The 7,500-nt window shown below is 42.5% G+C and overlaps 2 protein-coding genes across 2 annotated transcripts in view; one reads left to right on the top strand and one right to left on the bottom strand.

Annotated features, from left to right (window-relative positions):
* The window catches only part of fkbp11 (FKBP prolyl isomerase 11), a 182,013-nt gene that overhangs the window by 74,360 nt on the left and 100,153 nt on the right, over positions 1 to 7,500 (bottom strand). The window lies entirely within an intron of this gene.
* Positions 1 to 7,500, top strand: part of erbb3a (erb-b2 receptor tyrosine kinase 3a) — a 110,133-nt gene that overhangs the window by 59,649 nt on the left and 42,984 nt on the right. The window lies entirely within an intron of this gene.

Here is a 7,500-nt window from a genome sequence, read left to right as displayed (position 1 = left end):
ACAGCCTGCGAGAATGGATAGAACGTTTGAGGGAGTGGAGGAGAAATTGAGTTTAATGCGCACTGACTGGGGATTTGAAAGAGTGGGCTGAGGATACGCGCCGGCGGCTGTTTTGACACTGCTGATGGGGGTTCCAAAAAGCAGGCGGAAGTGGAGGCCACATGACCTCCTAACTCAGTACTTCATGTTTCATCTGATAGAGTTCACATGGTTTGTGTGTGTGTATGTGTGTGTGTGTGTGTGTGTGTGCGTGCCTATGTGAGATAAGGCTTCCCCATTAGTGGACCCGGGGCTTAATAATGCAGGTAGATGTATTGTTGGAACCAATGGGCCAGGTGCTAATGTGTGCTGTCTGATGGTTGGGGGGCAGTCATAGCACGACTTTAATGGATGTTACCAAAGTAAACTGAAACCAGACCTGGAGACTCGGGTGACATGTTATCCAGTGTGTACGTGTGCGTGTGTGTGTGTGTGTGTGTGTGTGTGTGTGTGTGCGTGTAATTTGTTTTGACATCAGGCAACGTTATGACAAGGATCACATATTTAGTTTTATACTTACCCCATGAGGGCCAGACCAAACATTTCCATTATATGATATGTATATTTTTCTGTTTTACAAAGACCCAATTGGGTTAGTTTCTTGATGACAATAATTTGATTAATTCATCATGCGCTTCAGATGACCAGTCAAGAGCACGCGCACGCTGTTAACCCACTCTGTAACTACGAAGTCGTTGTGTGACATAACAGCCACAGACGGGGCTTCGTGAAAAAATATGCACACATATCCCAAACCTTGCCCAACATATTCACAATATAAACGGGATCAAGTCTAAATTTTTTAAAAAAGCATCATTTGGATGAGCTTAATTTGCCTGACAATCATATTTCATTTGCCGTTCCTTTGCTTTTGTGCACAGTCTACTTCTACTTCATGCACTGTTTTGCTAGCTAACAGCCATTCAGAGTGATCACTTCTCACCAATAGCCGACTTTGCCATTTTCAACACCATTTTATATGCTACGATTGACGGCCCATTTATTCAAATCAGATTTTAACAAGCACAATGACCCCCCCCCCCCCCCAAAAATCTTCCTTATTCACAATTGTAAACATTGCTTTTTTTTACTTAGGGTTTGTTCCTACTTGTATTATTATACTTCATTTAGTCATTACTTCTAATGCCACTCGCTTGCAAAATAAACTGATATCAGGTTCAAATTTTAGGATGTGGACTTAAAGTTGTGACACAAAATCATTTCCATGAATCCAGAACATAAATGTGAGCTTAGGCTCTTCTTACTCACAAATACTCCGGAAAACTTATCAAATATGTACAGTACATGTAATGGTTGAATGACCAAGTGGTTTGAGCGAAGGGTATTCCGCACATGCGTGCGTGCACGCGCGTCACATCTCAGAGACGGCAGGTCACACTTGTCGTATTCTAATTTTAGCTGCGACCGTTATCGGCAAGTCCTCAGGAGGCCCCCCACCGGTGTTGTCATCTGCTTACAAATGTGTTGGTCAACACCTTTAGGTCAAAGGCAGATACAATATGAGCACACCATTTAACACCCCTTCTGAGATTAACTGACAACCAGTCACGGGTGTATCCCGCCTCTAGCCCAAAGACAGCTCGGATAAGCTCCGCCCCCATTGCGACCCTATTGTGATTATAGAAAACGGATGGATCGATATTTAAGACTCCGTTTTTGCCGCCTCTTTCACGTTAAGGAAGAAAAGTTTCGGGAATCAAAATCCTGCTCCCCGAGGCAACATTTGATTCACAGCGGCCATGTGTTTTGAGTAGTGTATCTGGCGTAATTGAGGTGACCAACAGCTTGTTTGTCCTTTGGTGGCGGAGTGAGAGGCCAGTCCAGGTAGAATAGAACAGCTGTTTACTGCAGCTCAGAGGCATCGCAGCTTTCGCCAGAACGAATGACGAAGCAACGAGAAACACACCCGAGCAAAGGTTTATAACTACCAATCGTTATCTTTGTGATGGCAGAATGTTCGTTACAGCTCTTGTAATTAAGGAGACTTATTATGCAGTCAAAAACACATTCATGGGTGTCTTAATAAGCCGTTCTTCGGTCAAAATATACTATGGATACAAAATTACAGTACACTTAACCTCCACTTGCAACCTGTCTGGTTCAAATGAGTCATCTCTTTTAAATGAAGGAAGGGGTAAGAAAATCTTTCTCTTATTGGAAAAAGGTCACATCGGGTGCCGAAGACGTTTGCCAGAAATTCAGCAACAGTTTTAATGGAAGCGTTTTTTTTTCTTGCCGCAAACATGTTCAATATTTCCTGCCTTTTGCAACCAATTGCGACCTCGAATGAACCCTCAATGAAAAAAAAACTGCGCAGCTCAGTGAGATACGGGTTGAACAGTGGCAATACGGTTAGCTAATCTGTGCTCACACTGTGCCCAGCACCGGTCGACTGTCAACACGTTTTTCTGCTTTTCTGTTTTTTAGCTTACACTCTCCACCCTCCTTTTTCACTCTCCTTCCTCCTCTCGCCGCATATTCCTTCACTGGTCAGGGGTCAAACCGGGCTGATGTCCTGATTCCTGCACATAAGCAGGCAGTTTCATCAAAGTTCCAGTATTACTATCGTATGTTCTTCTTCTTGTGATTAATTAGGGCATCCGGCCTTTCCTGCCTCTCAGTTCATCTTAAGGCGATCAAAGGAAGACTTGCGCAGATGGTGGTCGGGATTATTAGACGAGCTCTATCCCGGATTGCACAATGAGGCTCCCAAATTTGAAACTGAAATCAATTCAAACATCCTTTTCCGGCGGAATGAATGAATGTTCAGTGGTGTGTCAGAAATTGAGGACTTGTGTGATCTCGTCTAATCATCTTGCCCCAGAATTCCAGTTCCCAGTTGCCTGAATTTGATTCCACTATGGAATGCAAAAATGAAGTCGCTCTCGGAAACAACTGCACATGAACCATCCCTCCATTTTCTATTTTGCTTGCCCTCACGCATTCTATCATACAAGCGACCGAACTCGAATACTCGCCTTTTGACAATTTTGAGGCATTAATTCACGTTTCATTTGGGATGCGAAAGGAAAAAGTGGCGACAGCCCACACAATCATAGATTCTAGTTCTCTCTGGTGTTTGTGCTCCAAACTCACCATTTGAATTTGGCAATGTGCACTGGCACACAGTCGCTCTGGAACAGGGAAAAAAAAAACGTTCCTCAAACTGTCCCCACACAATTTCCCACAATGTCTTGACAAGGTAAATAATTAAGTGTTGTTTATAGTTGTGCGTAATGTTGCTTTTCTTCTGTCGCAGCGCATTGCCTCAGACATGGCGGGCTAAATATTCAAGTAGGTTTCCAACTTGAAAATGCTGACTCACTCAAAATTCCTCAGCGCCCTCAGCATCTCTGTCGCTCTTTGCGCTTGAGTTTATCATGCAGCGAGACACATTGGCCGAAGTGCCGGCTTCAAACGCACAATAATTTTATTTGGATCGCTGTGAGACGAGCGCAGTCACAGAAAAAAAAAATCAAACACGATACCGTGCCCACATTCCTCCCCGTTACCACTTAAGGTGTAAAATCAGATCAGATGTCATTCATGTGCTTACAAGTGTTGTTTTGAACATATAGGGGATTATTGAGTGGACGCGCAGGAGCCAAGGGACCGAGACTGACATATGACACAATGTCGAATAAATGTCAGTCTAATTCTGATAGGATCAAATATCAGTTTAGGAGACGGTTCCACTCCCTTAAGTGCTCCACCCTGATGACCTTTTAAGGCTTTATGAAAGCAAACAGTGACGTCTACTCAGGTCTTTAATGAACAAGACATTGATCTGCCCGTGACAATAACATTCCTACTTGTTGTCACGACACAAAATGAGTCTCTTGAGAAAACGTTGGCACGTCCTCAAAAATGATCTGCACTCTCAGGTGGGAGGAAACAGCAAAAGAATTGAGGGCGGGAGGCACTTTAAATCCCAAAAGTAGCACCGGGAGGCCATTCTGACACCCTGGAAAGAAACTCACAACTTCAGTGGGTTTAATAAATTGCAATTTGCACATTTGCATGCTGTCAAATAAGGCGTCCTATGCGATGATATAATGTGACACTGTCAAGTCATTTTTGATTGAAAGAGATTTTCGTTTCAGTACATTTGACCTCCTAATGCCGCTGGACAAAAAAAAGTGCATTTAAAAAAAAAGGAAAATACTGCTGTAATTAGGAAGTATGTTCAAAAACGTTAATTATCCTCTCATGATTGATGATTTCAAAATGATGCTGAATGTCGTTTACACGGATGGTTCCGTTTCTGCAAATGCATCTTTATTGATGATTTTGGCATCACTCACTTAAGACGGGCATACCCCTGTAAGATGGTTAAAGCGTCTTAGTTTTCAATCGCGTGTCAAAACAATCCAAAGCTTACAACTGACATCGTCACATTATATGGACCAACTCGGACGTACGACTTGCTCCATTTCAGTCTCTTCTCACCTTTAGTTTTTTTTTTTGTAATCTGCTTCTTCCTTGACAATCACACCATGTTTGGTAACAAAAAAAATGGTCAAGATTATTTTTTTCTGAACTGGCCCCATAAACCATTGAAAATATTTAGAGCTATTACTCATGATGGGTCCAATAGCAAATGCAGTGAATACACACATGTAAAACATTATAGAATGATTATGAATAATGTCCATACTCTGTACCTCAGTTGAGTTCTGTAGTCATTGTGAAATTCGAGAGAAAGAAAACTGTGCCACCAGGTGGGACTCCCCCACCTTCTCCGAATGCAAATTTCTTTGTGAACAAGGATGGCTCTACTGCCAGTTGACTTATTTGAATTAACATGAAATTACTACTATGAATGATGGGTTCTCCTTTGGCCCACCCGCCCCATCAAAAGTCTCTCGATCGGGTCTCTTTGTGCAATGCCGCCGAAATGGAAACAAACGCTGAATAAAACATAGCCTCGTTGGCCGAGCGTTCCAGCTACTAAACTGAAGGGAGAGGCTGCATGGGAGCTAAACGACCCAATTATTTGTTCAACTCTGGTTTATTTTTATTTCATTTGCATGACACAAGCGCCTTCTGTCAACATGCCACGGAGGGGTTAGGCGAGGGGACAGCGGCAAGGGCGACAAAGTGGAGCAGTGAGCATGTTTCAGCAGGGGGATACTCTTACATGCAAACAGTTCTATCCATGCCCCCCCACCCCCCACCTTCGATACTAGAGCTGCACTCTTCTCTCAAAAGCTTCTCTTCCTCTCCTCCGCAATAAAACTTTCACAAGTCGGCTCAGCATCACATCTGGCCAAGGAGTGCAGGAAGTCGAATTCTCTTCTCTGATCTATTTATGGCTCATCGGCGTTTATACACTCGTGCATTCGGCTCCATGTGTGGGGCCTTTTGAACTTGTGTCACAGCTCATTCTAGCTCGAAAGCCACACCAACGACCGCGAGAAACAAGCCGCCAGCCTGCTATATTTTTTTCAGAATGCTCCCTTGACTTTGTTTGCGACTGAGTTGGAAATCGCACTTCATGTCCGGAGATGGTTTCTTGAGGCCAATTGTTTACATCCAACACAGTCACAGCCTGCTTTCATGGTGCTTTTTTTTTTAGTTAAATCACAGGTGTCAAAGTCAAGGCCCCCGGCGCCACGTCACTTCATCTGGCATGTGCAAATCATGTGTGTCAATTTCCATGATCCTTGCTAAAATTCCAAAAACATACATTTTAAGTGAACTGAAAAAGAATATTTTTTTGTCCCTAAATATCCTGCAATTGCCTTGGGGGTGTGGGGGGGGGGCATCCCACTTATGAACTCAAGAGGTGTGTGACTAAGGTCCTGGGTTTGAATCTCACTTAAGGCCCTTGAGAGTGCATTGTGTGAACTCCTGTCATATATAGTCTCCATTTATGTCCAATCATACCCTCCTCACCACCTTCCCATTAAATTTGCCTGTTAAATACTGTAAATGCAACAAAAGCCAAGTGCAGTATTTCTATTCCTTAGTGAAATGAGGAGCGAGTCTTTTGTTTTATCAACATCAAGCAGTTAATCCAGCAATTATTTCAAATGGTGCCAGTCTTGCTTTTGTTTCTGGCTCCTCTTCATGTAATTTTCCTGCAGGGCTGCTTTTCTTCTCCAGTATCCACGTGCATCTCCAAGATAAAAAGCACACATCACATTCCTTTTTTCTGATGAGGCGGAGATTCTCAGTTTTTGCTTTGAAGATTTAATCAGGCAGATTTCCTTGATTAATTCGCTATATGTCCTTCCACAGCACATAATCACAGAGTTTGATATGAACTCTGGTAGGATGCACACTTTTGACTGAACACAGTCCCCAGGTACCTTCATTGGCCTGATTATGCACAGCCAAACACACTCCATCTACCAGTTTGCACTAATTAGGTTAATTCTATTCCCCCTTGTTCTCTTCCTCTGCTGGCATGTGCAGATTTCATCAAATGCGCACTAACACGTATGACCCACACGACAGAGACTAGAGTGCCTTCATCCCAATTAGATTATTTTTTTTCGAATTACCCGCACAGCAGTGAAGAAACGTGATCACGGGTCAGTGAAGTTGTTACATTGTTAAATGCTGACCTCTAGTGGCCAAACGCTTCAATTTCATCCACAACCGATTTCATATCTGTAATGCCACCAGTTCAACACTTGGCGGCGCCACAACCTCGCTGCTCTTTCTCGAATCCACATAACGAACGGGGAGTCAATGCTTTACCCACCACTCACCAGAAAAATCTCACGACACACCACTAAAGAAACATTTCGAAAAACGTATCCATGATGAAAAAAGGTGATCTCGTGTGTCTAACAACCCAGTTTAGTGAAATACAGAACTATTATTTTGCCGTATGAATAGAATGGAATGGTTCCGTTTGGCCTGATTTGTTGCTGGCATGGAAGCACCAGATAGACAAACATACATTATGTCGAGTAAATAAAGAATTTTTGGTTCAATTAAGTGAAATTAAATAAATACCTAATGATCATTCATGGCACTCTAACATGCTCTGGAATCATTATAATCACTGTATTCTTGCGCTTGTTTTCACTTTGAGCATTATCCACGTGAATCATCCTCGCCATCTTACCGCACTGTGCACACTTAAAGACAATTAATATGAAATGAACATTAAAGCTTAGCACATTATCACAATGGGTATTCGAGTCCCAAACTTCAGAACTGCAAGGCACATGTGCCAAACACTTTATCACTTTCCTGCCTATTAGGCTGATTCAAGATTAATTGGTTAATATACAGTATGTATGTGAGAATGAATGATTGTCTATATGTGACTTGGTGACCAGTCCAGTGTAAACACTTGTGAAGAGAAACAATATGGAAAATTGGGTGAATGAATGTAGGAAGATGTGAGATTAAAATGATAATTTAAAAAAAACATGATGATTCAATGCACTTGTTTTGTTGTGCAGCAGGTTTGATTGATAG

This window comes from Hippocampus zosterae, chromosome 9 (genome assembly GCF_025434085.1).
Source record: "Hippocampus zosterae strain Florida chromosome 9, ASM2543408v3, whole genome shotgun sequence".
Classification (NCBI taxonomy): domain Eukaryota; kingdom Metazoa; phylum Chordata; class Actinopteri; order Syngnathiformes; family Syngnathidae; genus Hippocampus; species Hippocampus zosterae.
This window is presented reverse-complemented; position numbering and strand designations above follow the sequence as displayed.